This window comes from Chrysemys picta, chromosome 9, assembly GCF_011386835.1.
Source record: "Chrysemys picta bellii isolate R12L10 chromosome 9, ASM1138683v2, whole genome shotgun sequence".
In the NCBI taxonomy this organism is placed as follows: domain Eukaryota; kingdom Metazoa; phylum Chordata; order Testudines; family Emydidae; genus Chrysemys; species Chrysemys picta.
In genome coordinates this window covers 88932293-88949895 of record NC_088799.1, presented here as the reverse complement: position 1 = coordinate 88949895, position 17603 = coordinate 88932293, and the positions used below count along the sequence as shown (strand labels likewise).

The 17603-nt window shown below is 42.0% G+C and overlaps 1 protein-coding gene across 7 annotated transcripts in view; it reads right to left on the bottom strand.

Moving 5' to 3' along the window:
- TENM1 (teneurin transmembrane protein 1) overlaps positions 1–17603 on the bottom strand; it is a 1376511-nt gene that overhangs the window by 1135749 nt on the left and 223159 nt on the right. For all 7 annotated transcript variants that reach the window (XM_065556633.1, XM_065556629.1, XM_065556628.1 and 4 more), the window contains exon 2: positions 13624–13763. The gene's annotated coding sequence lies outside the window, so the exon portion shown is untranslated. The remainder of the gene's footprint in view (positions 1–13623; positions 13764–17603) is intronic.

Here is a 17603-nt window from a genome sequence, read left to right as displayed (position 1 = left end):
AGATCTTAGGAAATGGGGTGTGTTTGATGGTGGAGGGTGTGCGCATATTCTGAAGGACTGACCTATGTAGAATCCTCCTGGGTGCAACTGACAGAACAATCTCAGAAAACCGTGTTATGTAGCAAGTACAAGGGGGATATGCAACAAAAGAGACAGCATGGGAAGGACGGGGGCATGAGAAAGACTGGTACACCTGAGGGGAGTCTCCACATTTCTGTCTAGCTAACCCACAGCCTTCTTCTCCGCTGCCTTAAACAGCTGTAGTCATTAACACCTGTACAAAGTGGGTGTAAGACACTACTGCGCTGATTGCCACTCACTTTGTACTACACAAGGAGCAAGGCAGTGGAGAACCAGGCCCCAGATCATTCTTTGGCAACCCATCCCTCTGAGAAAATGTAATCCAAATTACACTGTTAAAAATGTGTATGGATGCAAAACCTCATTCAAAATATGTTTTATCTTTCCTCTTCACCTCCTGATGTTAAAAATAACTCAAAAGGTTTCTATAATATACGTTATTTTCCTCATTATATTAAAAGGAAAGTACTGATTATTCACTTGGAACAAATTTTGGTCCAGATCCTGTGAATTTATCTACTTGACTAGACCCCTTAGTCAATGAAGGGCTCCATTGCTTTCAATGGGATAACTTATCCTTACCTGTGTGAATCAGATTATAGAATTAAGACTTTTTATGGCCCATTTCAATCCCTGAAAACAGTGGTTTATAATTAAGACAGCTTAACCTGTTGGGATGCAAACATAAACAGTACAGCTCGAAGATACCATATTTGGAAATTTGTGTTTTCTGAGACAAGTGGGAAATGTGGTGGTATCACTGAATTGTGTAATAGTAGTTGTACGTTAGTGCAACATGATTTCAAGGGGGTTTTCTGTACAGGAGATTGTATTTTCTTCTGCAGTTATTTTTATGCCACGCATAGTTAGTTGCCGAATGAATTCTAGAAGTACTTATAACTAAAACTTATATGTGTCATTACCGTGGGGAAGCACCATATCAAGGACATATAATTTCATATGAAAATAGGTAAGGTACAGCAAGTATCTGTAAAGACACTGATTTTCTAGAGGATAGGCAGGTGTGCAGCTTTAATCAGGGCCGGTGCAACCACTAGGCAAACTAGGCAGCCGCCTAGGGTGCCAAGATCTGAGGGCGCCAAAAAGCGGTGCCCAAAATGTCTGGGATGCTCACTGGGAGCCGGCTACACGTGTAACCCGCTTCCTGCCCCTGTGCGAGGGGGTGCTGCTGCTTTGATCAACTCCCGCTGGCCGGGAAGCGTGTCATTCCTCCTCCGGCCGCTGGGGGCGCTGCGCTGCTCCCTGCTGCTCTGGCTCTTCCCCAGGGCCCCTGCCCCTGCTCGGCCCCGCCCCCACTCCACTAAGCTCTGCAACGGGGCTGGGGCTGCACTCACCAACGGCAGGAAGTGCAGAGACCCGGCCCCAGCCATGCCGCTGGTGAGTGCTGGGGGGTGGTTCCCCCCTGCCCTCCAAGCCAGTCCCGCCCCCCCACGGAGGCCTGCCCTCCCACGGAAGCCTGGGGCCCCCCTGCCAGCCCCACACCCCCATTTCCAGCCAGCCCCTGCTGCACCCCCTGCCCTGTCTGCAGCCAGCCCCATGCCCCCGTCTTCAACCAGCCCCTGCTGCACCCCCGTGCCCGAAGCCAGCCAGCCCCACACACCCCTGTCTCCAGCCAGCCCCTGCCGCAACCCACTGCCCGAAGCCAGCCAGCCCCACACCCTGTCAGGTTATTCATTTATTTTCATTAAATATATAGACTAAATAATGAAATTAATACATTTTCAAGCCGAATGTGTATTAATTCTAATGAACAATGCCACATTATGAAGTATTCATTTTTGAAAGTTTATAATAAGCGATGCTCGGGGGTTGGGGGGGGGGGTGAGGAGGCACAAGGTGGAAGTTTCGCCTAGGGCGCAAAATATCCTTGCACCGGCCCTGGCTTTAATACCATGTCCATAGATTTTTTTTTTTTTAAGCAAGCAATAGCTGTTCTCTTTTTAACTCATATGCTTAAGCTGTGTTTGCTGTCATTGAAGTTGCATGATAAATTTAATGGGAAATAAAGCCCAAAGTTGTCTTCTATTGCCTGGTACCAATGCCACATGCCTCCTTATAGTCTGTTTTATATAGCAGAATAAGCACTGCAACTTCAACTATCAGAGCACTTATCCTATGTGGGCAAGAATCAGCCTGAGAGTTTTATTCTGCTTTAGCATAATTTAGTTTCCTAGAGACCAAAATGTCTTTGAACTGTAGGGGACACTCTTTTCAAGCTAAGAAATGTGATAGTTACCTCTCAACAGTGAGAATGAATGTGGTATTAATGAGCGGATGTCAATTTATCAAACTAAGAAAGTATCTGCAAAATATCAGTAATATTGCCAGCTGATTTTAGAGATCATCCACCATTTGAATTAGTACTGGTAATAAATTATTTCCAAGTGTTATTACTCATGCTCACTAGGAAATTAAAATGTCATAATATGATAAAGTGTTAAAGAAACAATATCTCTTATCTGTACCTGCATATGCTGCATTAAATCACTGAAAAGTATTTTTTTCAGTAGTGTCCATAACAGGTTCTAGTTGGTACATGGGAGAAAATGAAGTTGATTATTTAGTCCAACAGTTCTGACTTAGTCAGTAAGCTTGTAAAATTAAGTATTCAACATGGATAGAATTCCATGAATACAATTAACACTACAGAAGTGTTGGGATAGCTGCCCTCAGGCTAGAATCCTAGTTCACATGGAGCCCCCTACCTAATGATTCCTCCAAGAGCTTGTTTTACAAATATACTAATGGATTTGTTTATGGGTCAAATGATGCTGTCACTGATAAATAACATGAAGCTTATGAAGGCATCTTTTCAAGATCTATCTTACCGGCGATTTTGTGATTATATTCTATAGAGTTAAATGATTCACTGAGAGGTAAGTATTCATTCTGACATACATTTCAGAAACTAACAGAGAAAACAAGCTAGCCACTGGCCAATTTCAAATATTAATCTTTCCTTCCTTCCTGTGTATATATTATAGTTCTGTAAAACATTGTCATTTTTCTTAAACTGGTGCAACATTTAGTAAATCATTTTAATGGGGTCAAGTCCTGATTCAGTTGTGTTAATATATTTAAAGCTCAAGAGTCTAACTCATTAGGATATATAGTGCAATCAACATACAGAAGTGAATCGTCAGCACAATGATGGTACCTCAACTCCTGGTTAGAAATTCTCTCTAAGAGTCCTTTTATGCAATGGTTGCCATTAAAATCAACATTTCCCATCTAGTACAAAAGCACAGGATCCTGGATACTGCCGTTATTTTCTATAGTGGGGGACCATATTTTCCAAAGGTAAAATGGAACACCACATGGGGCTAGCCCGAGCCTCCCCCTCTCCCCCCCTCCTGCACAGGCCTGGCCCCAGCTGCTTCTCTGCACCCTGCCTCCCTCCCCTCGTGAGGCTGGTGTTGTTCCTTGCCCCCTCCCCCCGTTCCTTTACATCCCACTTTTTTAACAAAAGAGGGCATTTGTCCTGTTTGCTCTTGCCCACTGATCAGGTTGGCAAGATCAAATGTGACAAATGCCCACTTTTGCCAAAAAAGTCGGGATGGCCGGGACAGGGCTTAAAAAAGAGATTCTCCCGGCCAAAACGGGAGGTACGGTCACCCTAAGCTACAGGGAAATATTGAGGTGATTCAGATACCGCAGTACAGAAAAAAAAATTAACTATATGAGTAATACCATTGAAGTCAATTAGATGACTCACATTCTGAAAATTTAGCATGAGACTATGTGCTTTGCTGCACTGGACCCTACATGTTCCCTACCATCCATCACCATTGATGGAATTATTCCTTCCCCAGGTATGATTTGAAAAATGAGCAGCATTTAGAGAACCATCACTAACATCCTTAAGTTACTGAAATGTCATCCACAACGATTCTTATCAAAAGTGCCCAGAAATCCAGCCTGAGCTAAGTGACTGAACTAAAATCACCAGATTCAGGACGAAGACAACTCCACTCCTCTAGCACTAAGTGCGAGGCACATTTCTTTGACCTTCCCTTCTCTAACACAAATAGATAGCAACATGTATATTAAAAATATTCCTAAAATCCTACCTAACTAAGACACTCCATTGCATACACTGGTTCCCTTGGGGAGAGGCAGAGAGAACAAACAAAACATGACCAGCAGTGTGATTATGACTATCTAATGTCCTAGTCGGAGCCACTCAGATACTACAGTGATGAGTGCAGTATAAGAGCCTATATAAAACAGAATAGTAATTTGTAAACAGGCTATTGACTTTCTTTTGAATCATATGGATTGGTTTGGGAAAAACATGGTACAGACATAAAGTACTTACTATCCATCCAGCGATGGGAGTCACAGGCTTTCTGCTCTATGCAAGCCTGTGAAAGCAGAGGTAGGTCAGACTCCTGTGTCTGCACCTAAAATTAATGAACCTGCTCTGCAGAAAATTATCATTAATTGTATCTGTCATGTAACCCTTCTTCAGTACAGTAATTTTTGCTAAAGAAATGAACCTGTTGAAGGACAAAACAGACAGTGTTTATCATCATGATGTGGGAGTTCTACCTTGTGTTCCATAATTTAGGTGTCTGGTTACCAACATTTCTCTACTGAAGAAAGAGGCAGAAGGAACTTTTTGGGCATCAGGAGAGAGGGATAAAATCATGCCTTAAAGTTCTCTCTTCCAGGCATTGACATAACAATTTAATATGGCCCTCGTCTTGTTAGTTTTTCACAGAACGAAAGGAACTGACAATGTGTGAAAGGGGTGATGGAGTTTTAGCTTAAAACATCTACTGGCAAACTGTTTTTGCCTACAAAACTCTTAACAGGTAAGTAATCAGTCACAGTTTAAAATAAATCTTATTTCTGAGTTATAAATACCTCCTGGGAAGGAGAAATCATCACTACAATTATAGCCAGCCTTTTTGCAGGTTAAATTCCAAAGCAAATAATCACAATTTATGGTGTTAATTAAAGATACACAATGCTGTGCTGCAGAAAATTGAAAATTGTTTGAAAATAAAGAGGATTTTATACACTAAGCAATGTTCCAGGTGCACCTGTTTCTCAGATAATTACAAATTATAAAAAGTCCTGCTGTTATAATTATAATACTAGTTAGTATTCTTCAATTTCCAACATGCTCGAGTCTCTCTTTAATATAGCAGTGTGAACGTACTGTTAAATTACCTATGCTGATAAATTAACTGTTCAATAGATTGGCAACTTGATGTTTTGCAAATCTGATCTTTTTTCCCCCTGGTATTTAAATTAACAAGCATTATTTCTCTCTTCTATGTATTTTTTCTTTCAATGTAAGTGATGTGCCTATTGCAGGTAGTAAAACATCAAAGGTGCTATGGTGCTTTCCATCTATTTTTGGGATGCTTCTGCCTCTTTTAAACATTGTTGCTTTGACTCAATATTATTAATTAACACCCGCCCCCAAAGGCTTTAATCGGGATTGGGGCCTCCATTCTGCTGGGAACTGTACAAACCAGAGGCAATCCCTTCTCTAGAGAATTTTCAATAGCAGCAAGATTGTAGGTGTTAGGTGCAGCCTATTAATAGGATTCTATAATAGAAATAAATGGTATGGAGAGCTAGAGCAGAAGACATATAACAAAAAGCTTGGTATGGAGAGATCAGTAGATGTATTTAATCCTGTACTCACTGGAAATATTTCATGAAGGGTCCTGTTTCACCTTTCTGACCTATTTAGCTTTCTGGAAAACCATTTCTTAGCTCATGGTAATACAGATCTTCTGTCAATCAAGGATCCATCAGTAGCATTACTGATCCTACTATCGATAGCATTTCTAATATGTCCATCGGCTAGGTATCTAGGTGCCATTCACTTTGAAGTCAATCAGACAATTTACATTGGTAAGGATTACACTGCATGTGTAAACTTTGTCAGGATCAAGTGCCTGCTGGTTATACGTATAGGATCAGCAGCAGTTTTGGTAGTGCTGAACCTGAAGCCAGCCCAAGCATGGATCCTGCTTCATTAAACCAAACCCATTTTATAAACTATTACATCTCACTCTCCCCCCACCCCCCATTTTAAAGGTTAAGTGAATTAAGTAGTCATGAAAGGTGCTGGCAAAACACCTCTGAAGATTTGGGCCAAAATATTCACACCTGTATGACAAAATTTGGGCATTTAATTCCATAGTCAGGCATCTAAATAGGTGTCCTGATTTTCAGAGGTACTGAGCACCTTCTGAAAAATCAGATTTCTCTTAAAGTGCCTTGTAAAGGGGGGCACTCAGCTCTTGAGCACCTCCTGCTGCTGTGTGTAGTACTGCAGGCCTTTTCCCACTCTTGGCACCCCCTCTAGGTTGTCGATCTCATTTGGTGGGTCTTCATTGGCTCTGGTCAGATCACACAGTTAAAATGAACTCGTTCCGGGATAGCAAAGAGTCCAACAACAACTGTCTATCTGCCCTCACCAGGGTCTTCAGACCCCACTCCGGGCCCTTTAAATTCAGCCCTTCACTTGGGTTTCTAAATGAGCCTTGTTCCCTTCTTGGGGCTTACACCACTTTGCTGGTGAGGGGAAACCCAGTCAAGCCCACCCTTCCAGGTTCCAACCCTGGGATGCTATACACAGCAGCCACATGCCGCTCACTTCTATTCATTGCTGCTATTTTCCTGGGCCTCTCATCTTCATCTCAACCTCAGGGTTAAAGTTTTCAGGTCCTCTCTCTCTCCAAGCTTAAGCAAATGCAGCTAGAAACAAACTCTGGCTGTCCCTCAAGCTCTTTTGGCCAGAGTGGAGGCCCTTGTCCCTCTGGTCCCAGCCAGGAATTGCCCCACAGCTCTTTTTATCTGACCCTGCTGGGATATGATTGGCTGCTTCCATGCAGCCTCTCTAGACAGGCCTGGAGTACCCACCTTCACTGCTCCTTACCGGGGGCAGGGCATGGTAAGACCACGGACTTCCAGCAGGGGGGGCCACAAAGGCCTGGTACAACCTGTCACATGCCTACATATGAATATTGGTGTCTAACTTTAGGCACCCATAATTGACAATGGGGAGCTGTAAGTCATCCATGGAACTGGAATGGCAAAAGGGTGAAGTACTAGAGCAAAAGCTCCGAAGGAACAATGAATTGAAGCTGATATTCTTGTCTTGGAAACATTATTAATTGTTATTACTGTATTTTCTGGCGTATAAGACTACTTTTTAACCCAGGAAAATCTTCTCAAAAGTCGGGGGTCGTCTTATACGCCGGGTGTCGTCTTATAGGGCGGGTGCTGAAACTTCCGAGCCGGACTGGAGAATCTGCGGTCGCCGCATATGGTGGGGGGAGCTCAAAAACGGCCGCGGCCGCATCCCCGCCCGATGACGAGGTGAGGGGGCGCCTCACCGGGAAGGTGTAAGTGAAGGGCGGAGCAAGCTGCAGGCGTCCGGGACGCCCGGGGTATGGAAAAAAGAGATAGAGCGGCGCTGTGCCCAGAAAAACACGCCTCTTTCACCCGTCTGGCCCGCCCTTGTATCCTATTACCGTACCTCCTTCTCTGCCTCTCAGATCTCGCTCCTGAGGACTGCAGTGAAGCGGCGCAGGCGCGCATGTGCGAGATCTGAGAGGCAGAGAAGGAGGTAATAGGATACAAGGGCGGGCCAGACGGGTGAAAGAGGCGTGTTTGCGCTACCGCTCTGATAGTCTTGGAGACAGGGAGGGCTGGGCAGGCAGGGAGAGCTGACCAATCCAAGCAGGCTTTGTATACAACAACCAGCCAATCGCCGGTAAGGTACATCGCTTGCCGTGATTGGCTGGTTGTTGTATACTGGGTACCACATACAGTACAGCACCAGTATCTGTACCTGTTCATACAGTATAGCACCAGTACATACAGTACAGTATACAAATGTCCAACAGTCAAAACCCCATCATGGCTGCACCAGCAAGAAGAAAGAAATATGAAGCCAGTTTCAAACTTAAAGTTGTAAACTTTGCCATGGAACATAATAACTGCGCTGCTGCAAGACAATATGGAGTAACAGAAAAGATGGTTCGGGCCTGGAAAGCAAATGAAAAAGCATTAAAGAGTATGCCAAGGGGTAAGTGTGCATTAAGAAGAGGCACTCCACATTGGCCAGAACTCGAAAAACATGTAGCAGACATGGTGAATGAGCATCGCCAAAACGGTTATGTAGTGACACGAAATAAAATACATTTGTTTGCACTTCAGTGGGCCAAATCTAACCCAGATCACAGCAACAGATTTAAGGCCACTGTATCCTGGTGTACTAGATTCATGGGAAGGCATAATATGGTACTGAGGCAAAAGATGAAAATTGCCCCAAAATTACCTGCAGATCTTGATAGCAAAGTAAATAGTTTCCATCGATACGTAATACAACAGCGCACTAAACATGGCTATGCGTTAAGTAGTATTGGAAATATGGATGAAACTCCAATGAATTTTGATATGGTTGGAAATAAAACTGTCCATCAAAAAGGTGAAAAAACAATTTTAATTAAAACAACAGGACATGAGAAGTCCAGTTTTACAGTGGTACTAGGATGCACAGCTGATGGCGCCAAACTGAGACCAATGATTATTTTTAAAAGAAAAACAATGCCGAAATTCAAGTTCCCTGTTGGTTGTTTTGTACATGTGAATGAAAAAGGCTGGCTGGATGAAGAAGGGGTAAAGCTATGGCTTGATAATGTATGGAGCAGGTGACCAGGTGGACTTATTCAAAAATGTAGTCTACTGGTGTGGGATATGTTCAGGGCTCATTTAACTCCCAGCACCAAGCAAATGCTTGCAAGACTAAACACAGATGCTGCAGTTATTCTTGCAGGATTGACATCGTTGGTACAGCCACTGGATGTGTGCCTAAACAAGCCATTTAAAGATCGCATTCAAGAACAGTGGAATGAATGGATGGTTAGCGGCGAAAAGTCATTCACAAAAGGAGGAAACATGCGTGCTCCACAGTTGGATGTTTTGTGCAAGTTTGTCATAAAAGCCTGGAATGATATTGATGCAGAAACAGTAATCAAGTCTTTCAAGAAGTGTGGCATATAAAATTCATTAGATGGTATGGAGGACGACTACTTGTGGCAAGATGAAGAGGAAGCCGAAGCTGAGACCACACCATCTGATATGGAATTCGATCCATACGATGACTGCCTTACAAATGTATCACAAGATGTCATTGATGTACTTATGATATCAGATGACGAACAGGAGGATTTTGAAGGCTTTTAAAGGGAAACTGTCACGCCAGCAAAACCTGTAAAAATACCGTAGCTTGCAGTTATGATGGGCGTTGCTAACTCGCCAGGGACTTGCCCTGCACTTGCTCTCTCTCTCTTGTTTGTTATCTTCCTCCTATCATCATCAGTTCCAGTTTGGTTGACAGCTTAGAAAACAAACAGCATGGCAGCTCCCATGGGTTTATTGTCTTATCCTTCCTTTCAGCTTTAGAGTGAATTAGGAAAAGTTTAATCCACTTGCACTGTTTTATGTTTACATGTTTGATGACAAACAGCCTTATGTTTATAAGTAACAGTTTTCCTGCTAAGTACCTGCATGTCATAAGCATTTGAATTAAAATTACCATATTGAAATCAAATCTGATGTTTTTTTAATTTTTTTTTTGGTGTGCGTTGGAAGAGGGGTAGTCTTATACGGCGAGTATATCCCAAACTCTATATTTTAACTGAAAAGTTGGGGGTCGTCTTATACGCCCAGTCGTCTTATACGCCGGAAAATACGGTATTTCTATTGTGGTAACACCTAGAGATTCCAATCAGGATCAAGGCCAGTTGTCCTAAGATGTAGAACAGTAGCTTTCCCTTGTGGACTGATCACAGCTGCTGCTTCAGTTTTCCCACTGAAGACTTTCTCTGTCTCCAGCTAGTTGGATGATTTGGGCATCTGGTTACATCAAATGTCCTTCCTTTCCATGGTAAGGAAAGTTGAAAACCAAAAGGCTTTTCCATAAAGCCTTAAACCCGCCTTGGAACCCCGCCAGTATCTGTGCCACCTTGCAGCACAACAGTCCTTTGTTCCTGGATGCAATGCCACATCTACATGTGTCACATGTGTCACAATGCCACATCTACATCCTCCAGCCCAAGGATGCCAGACCGTAAAGCCACTGTCCATCCAAGAGTCAAAACCATCCTGCTTCACTTTTCAGCCACTTCCTGTGATTGCTGGTCTCCTCTTAGGCTTTCTCCTTAGCCCTTTCCCAGATATCTTCAGGTGCCTTTCCCAGCTTCCTCTCAGCAGAGACACCCCACTGGTCTCGGTCCAGACTCCCAATTTCAGGAGAACCCCAGCAGCAGCCACCCACTCCTGCTCATCCCGAGGTCTCTCCCTGCACAGGGGGAGGGATATGGGGTGGCAGAGCTTTTTATTTCATAGATTCATAGACTCTAGGACTGGAAGGGACCTCGAGAGGTCATCGAGTCCAGTCCCCTGCCCTCATGGCAGGACCAAATACGGTCTCCAAAAAATATCTCCAGAGATGGAGATTCCACAAGAGTAGGTTAGATAAATGTCTATCAGGGATGGTCTAGATAGTATTCGGTCCTGCTTCTCCCTTCCTAGTGGGTCTTGTGGAAGAATATGCTCATCTTGGTCCCTGCTCTAAGAGGAAACCAGGCACAGGAAAGAGCAGTGGAGGCCTTAAATCCTCTTATAAGCTCAGTACTTCCTGTGATATAGGCATAATGCATGTAATATAAAACATGTAATATAAAAACGAGTCCTTTCCCTAAAGAGTTTACAATATTATCATATGACATCAGACAACAAGTGGATACAAATCAGCATACATGGGGAGGGGAGTAGGAAAAGATAACAGTGAAACTATGCCCAAGTACAGATTGGTATAATAAGCAGCCATCACTATAGCAACCGACTACTCATTGAGTATTTTGTGAATCCAGCCCTTAATTCCCCTCAACTGATTAGCTTGAACCTTTCATTCATGCACCATTGTGTTGAGATAGCATTAAGTTTGCTCACAAGGCTGTCAAAATACCATGGCAGAAGTTGCTAAAATGTGTTTAGAGAAGCAGTCTCCACCTGCACAGTGAGGTCCGTCTCTTTTTCAGGAAGTCCATTTTTGCTATAGTTTGATGCCACAGGCCTTGCTCTTGAATTTCAGACTCAAAACCTGCCTTCTTATTGGTCAAAAGGAAACATTCAGAAGCTAGAACATGACTGCACATGTGTATTCTCCAGCATGAATAAAACAATAGGGCACAACTGAAGCAAGAGCGAGTCGTCTCATTCAGTGCAGCACTAGAAACTAAGCATATCAACTTCTATTTTGTCCATGGGGGTCTGAGTACAAATGGTGGTAGTGTGAGAGTGCCTCTCGGGGAAACATCACTCTGCCTGTTTGAGGTGTTTTGGGGAGTAGGCAGCTTAGTGAAATATACAACTTGTGTGCTCTCCAGGGGATTCCAGTTGTAGAATTATTGTCTACAGTGCTTCAATACAAGTATGGAGTAAGGCGGCAAAGTGAATGGAGAACACAATGTGCTCACATAAAGCTCTGTGCCATGAGTGTGTTGATGATGGGTCATCTTCAGAGAAGTTGGATTACAATATCTCATCCCATATTTGGCAGAGCTGATGAACCAAAGTTAATATTACAATACTTTAAAACACACTTTCGCCCCCTCTTCCTGAAAGAAATGGAGGAACACCTTGGAAATGGCTGAGATACAGAGTTGCAGCTACTGTTTATATTTATAGCCGCACTGCTGAGAATAAGCTTTGTCACAAAGTTCTTAAGACAGCATCATAATTAGGTGGAAACAATATCAATGCTAATCAATGGAGGCTGGTGGGAAAAGACAAAGCTGTGTCAATGGAAGTCTAAGGCAACAACATTATAATCTAAAGAAAGGCAAAATGAGATCAATACAAGTCAATGGAGCGGACATTATGATGTGTGGAAGGACAAAATATTGCTGATCTAGAAAAAAAGGTGTTGTAAAGACTGAATATTTTAGACTGAACAACATGGTAAACTATTATGTGAACAACTGAATTGATTCCTATGATATGCAATGATTTTGCCTTCATGTATCACAATGTCATTTTGTTTATACCATTTAGTTTATTTAACTGAATACAACTGTGCAGATGCCTTATAATAATACTAATATTTATATTAATAAATAATGTTCTATTTTAGAAACATCAAGTGTCACAAGAATGTTGGGAGCGAGCAGAATACTGATATTATGCAAATTTTGCTGATGAGTAAACTGAGAATTTCAATGCCTTAACCAAATTCACACAGCTAGTCATTGTCAAAATCTGGATTAGAACCCAGAGTCAGTGACCTACCACAAATATAAGTATTTGGGAATGGAAGAATTTTATTTGGGAGTTGAGGTACCGCCTCATAATTCAGGTTTATAGAGAGACATTAGTTTCCACCTTATTTCCAAACTCCCTTCTTCCCCAAAAGAAACTAATCACCCTGAAATCTCATGGGCCACATCTCATCTGTGGATTTTTTTTTCACTGTAGCAACTTTTGTTATAAACTCTCCTTATAAACTCCATATATGTGTGGGTCTTTTGTTTGGTGGTGGGTTGTTTGGTGGTGAAGCAATTACAAAAATATATTTTAAAAAACTGTTTATGATGTGATGTACATATGCCACACACTGAAATAAGTACTGAAGAGGTTAACAAAGAGATAATTAAAACAGAGAAATAAAGTGGAGGCAGTGGAAAGCTTAGGGAAAGGTCATGAGTGGAAGAGGGAGATTTTGCACAGATAGCCTCAAGAACTAGGAAACTGAAGAAATATTTGTTGACTGGACACACTTTAAGTTACAGATAGTGGGTGAAATCTTGGCCCCACGTAAGTCAATAGGAGTTTTGCTACTGACTTCAGTGTGGCCAGGTATATCACCCTTTGTTTTTTTCCTCTGGAAGAAGCAAACCATTGTTTTTTTGCCACTTTGCTTTTTTTTAGGGACCAAGCTGAAGAAAAACAAAGTCTAGTTTCCCTGTAAATTGTGCCAGGATAGAAAAATCAGAAATCACTCAATACAGCGCACCCTATATATTAGTCAAAGTTCTTTGTCCTGTGTCACATTATACTATATCATTTTGAAATAGTGGAACATATAGGATCGTCGTGAGGAGGAGAGCTAGCTTTGCCAAACTAAACAGATATACACACTTCTGTAGCTCGTTAGTCATAATTGAGATCCGCTCCATATTTAACAAAGTTATGAAAAAGCTCTGATCACAAACTGCTCTTTCTGATGAAACGTAAGTGATCTATGAAATGTCCACTCCTGATGTCTCTGTATACATTCTGTTCAATAATATAATCAAAATACTTGATGAAGTGCAATGTTGGGTGAATAGCTTGCTCTGTCTTATAACTGCCCAAAGAGGCATATGTTGTATAACTATTTATTAATATTAGGTCAGATAGCTTATTATATTGTATCTTCCTTGCTGTAAAGAAGCAAGTGAATTATAGCAATCCATTGCTGCTAATCACCTCTTGTACACTCACCTAATTAGAAGCTCCAGACTTTTCTCCTTTTCAGAGCTTCTTGGAAGCCTCTCTGCCTCTTCTGCTAGCACAGCTGAGGAGTGTCACAGAGCTGTAGTCCTAGACAGCATCATGCAGATGAAGAAACACTCCATCCAGATCTGAAAAATAAAGGTTCACTTGAGCAGCTGCTCTAAAACACAGTTTTCAGGTCTGCCAAAAAACAAGCCATCTTAATAACTAATGCAAATTCCTTCTGCTATCTGTAGTAATTTTAAGATTAAAGAAGAGCATTGTTTAGGCAGGCAGCTAATGATACTTGTAGCTCTCATATTCAACATTAGCTCTCAGCTCTGAAAGTGTCATGTTTAAAAAATACATCAGAAGATTTATAACTGGGAAATTTAAAGAAAAAACAGAGGGACAGTAAAAACAGGGCTGAGCACTGTAAATAGGAACATGGAGCTAGAATAATGTTCTCATCTTGCCACTTAAAGGAGCCCACCAAGCCTTCTGTTTGCCTCAGAAATCCTCCTGCTTAATACTCTAGCAATGGATTAGGCTAGAGCACAGCATCTCATCATAGTTACACCAGTGTAAATTAGAATAATTCCATCAGAGTCCTTGGAGTAACTCTTGGTTTACAACAACGTAATTGTGATCAGAATAAGTCTCCCCAGGTATAAGAATGAAGAGTTTTACTATCTTTAGCTCATAAGTGCAGTGCAACAGTTGAGATATTATAAAGTGCACAGTATACAGTTTCAGAGGGGTAGCCGTGTTAGTCTGTTTCAGCAAAAGCAACGAGGAGTCTTGTGGCACCTTAAAGACTAGCAAATTTATTAGAGCACAAGCTTTCATGGGCTATGACACTCCATACATCTGAAGAAGTGGGTCATAGCCCACAAAAGCTTATGCTCTAATAAATTTTTTAGTCTTTAAGGTACCACAAGACTCCTTGTTGTTTTTACAGTATACAGTGAAATCCAAACTTAGAAAAGCATCCCAAAATTCTAACTGCCAATGCTTTGAAAAAAGACTTCAGTGTGCACTCAAGTATTTCACAATCATTCCTTGGTTTTCTCGAACCTGAATCCCTGTGCGTCTGTGAAGAGTGAGCTAAGGAAGCATTCTGGGATAATAAACACAAAGTAATACATTATACATAAAACCTCGCTTCAGAAATCTTTGTTCGGGAATACCTCAACAAGAAGATTTTAACTTGAGCTGTTAACATGTATGTAAAATTAAAAGAATTATAAAAGTCACTCTTCAGAAATGTTATAGATTAAGGATGATTTTGTGATTGTCGGACTGGACCAAGAGTCGAAAGTTCCCGGTACGACTCCCAGCTCTGATGGACCAGCAGGGGAAGCAGCTGGCCCTGTGCGCTGCAGCTTTGCCCCGCCACCAGCCTTGCACACTCACCCCTATTGTTGGCCACTGGGGGGGGGGGGGGAGGGTGGCTGGTGAGCAGGGATCCAGCCAGCAGCAGGACCCACCACTACTGAAACAGAAAAAACTGGGCAATTTGCCAGTTTTTAAGAAAAAGTCGGGACATCTGCAGGAAGGCTTAAATATGGGACTGTCGCTTTAAAAATGGGACTTCTGATCACCTTATGCTACAAAATGTCAAACTGTTTTCATTTAGTTCAGTAACTGTACTGAGTCCGTACCACCGATAAGTAAGAAGTTAATCATCCAAAATGAGGTGCGTTGAATAGAAAGGAACATCAGTGAAAATTTACAAAGAAAATGGATAGAACTGACACACACATGGCTTAGTCTTTTCCACATTTTGTCAATCATGCACAACACTCAGGCTACACCTACACTACAGCACTTAGTCTCCTGGGCAGCCACCAAACCAGTTTGAACGGTGGGAGAAGCATGACCCATTTGGTAAAGAACCCAAGAGAGCAAAAGGCAGGGGGTGGTTGATACAAGGACACAAGCTCTCTTAAAAAGGGTGTCAGAGAGAACCAGATTAGAAGACACACTCAGGTACCCACCGGTGTCTGAAGGTAATAAGCCTCCCTAGGTTGCCACCATTATGCGATGATAGTACATTAGGTAAAATAGACATGTTGTACAGATTATTTTAAAGCCTTTTTTCCTCTAAAACCTTTGTCCTACTGCTAAAATAAGCAATCATTTCATTTTAAGAAGACTGCTTGGTCACTATATACACCACTAGTCATATAGTCCAGAAGGGAAGAACCACAGGTGCCCAAACCCAATCAAACCTGCCAGGTAAGAATTGTCAATACACTAGATACTGTATCCCAGGGCCTAGTCTAACAGTGGGAGAACCATGGAATTCCATTCTAGGAGAGAGAAAGACAGAAAGCCTGACAGGGTATGCTCAGAGAGACCAGAAAGGGGACAGAGGTACAGCTACCCCTATAACTGTGACATGCTACATTTGATTTTAAAAGGCTGTTGGCAAATATCAGTGCCACCAGCTTCCAAAACAAGAAAACACGAGTGCCTGAAACTGAGTTTGGAACAGCAGGGTGATACACAGTTGGTATATGCATGGTACCAGAGCCAGGTGCTGGTCTAAGAGAGGACAAATCATGATATTCTACTCTGTGACATGTAATGGCAAGAGGACAAACACCTGAGGGTATGCACTCAGAGACTAGAAAGGAGTTAGATATACATACAGAATACAGACAATCTACATAGATATATGAATTATGTCTGCAAGTAACACACTGGCTGAAGGTGTCTTTTTTCCCTTCTCTCTACTGGATCATATAATAATGTTTCTGAATCTTCTCCACTGCTGACCCCTAGACCTAGACCTTTGGCTCAAGCAACAGAATATCATATTCATGGCCTGGGTTCAGTTCCCCACTGGCCAGAGGCACGGTCACATGCACCCTATCGTACATAGACTTTATTTATTTGGACTATTCAGCCATCATTAAAGATAGTTAGCTGAACACATTCTGCTTGTTTGTGAATTATGAGTTAGATCCTGCTACTCTGTGAATTCTTTCTGCTTGTGAAATAAAAAATGGCCTACCATGCTACTCTCATTGGGATGGCAGTTTGCTCTTCCACAGACTGAAAAGTACTGGTATATTTTTCCTACTGCTCTTAGAAACTGCTTGAATGCCAGTGAAAAACAGGTAGCTCAGGACATCTGCAAAATGTTGCAAAGAATGATTGTCTTAAATCTGGCACTGCTTCCAAACATGCAGAAGATTTTTATTCTTCACCTATATATAGACATACATAAGGGACTAGGAAAAAGCCCAAAGGTAAATTTTCCAAATATACTGTATTTCCAAAAAAAAATTCAACACTTTTGAAAAAAAAAAACATAATATATTCACTGAACCAAGTCATATATTGCAGAAACAGTGATCAATAGAGAAAACTAGCTTCTAATGAGAAATCAGAAACTACTCAAATTGTGCATGTTTCACTTGGATTTTCAACTTGCTCTTCATTCACAAGAACAGGGAACTTCCAGTAAAGGCTGTCAGTTGTGATATGTGTTCTGCTAGTGATTGCTGGAATAAAACAGAACATGGGTTGACTTTTCCCCATACTCAGTTCCTGTCAATCCAACAAATATGGGGACGAAAAGACAAAAATATTTTGCACTTGTCTTGCCAAATGATACTTGTCTTCCTGCCATCAAACAATGATTAATTGAGATATCATCCTCCCCACCTGCTTCCTCCTCTCTGCCCAGTCAGCTAGAGCGGACTGAATCTCTCATGATCCTTGGAGCCACTTTCATAAGTGCTGATAACAATAGAAACTTTGGGTCAGGTATCAGTTTTTTTCCCAATTAAACATACTAGGCTCAATGCGGCCATCCATGTGAGCTCTACTCAAACAGAGTGGAGATGATGGTGATAGGGAAGAGCACTGGGATCCAGTTACATCTCCCTGAACTTCAGTCACCCTGGTGGAAGCTAGAGAAGCGCACATCCTACCCTCACTTCCATGACTGATGTAAGGTCCAGATCAGGGGTAAT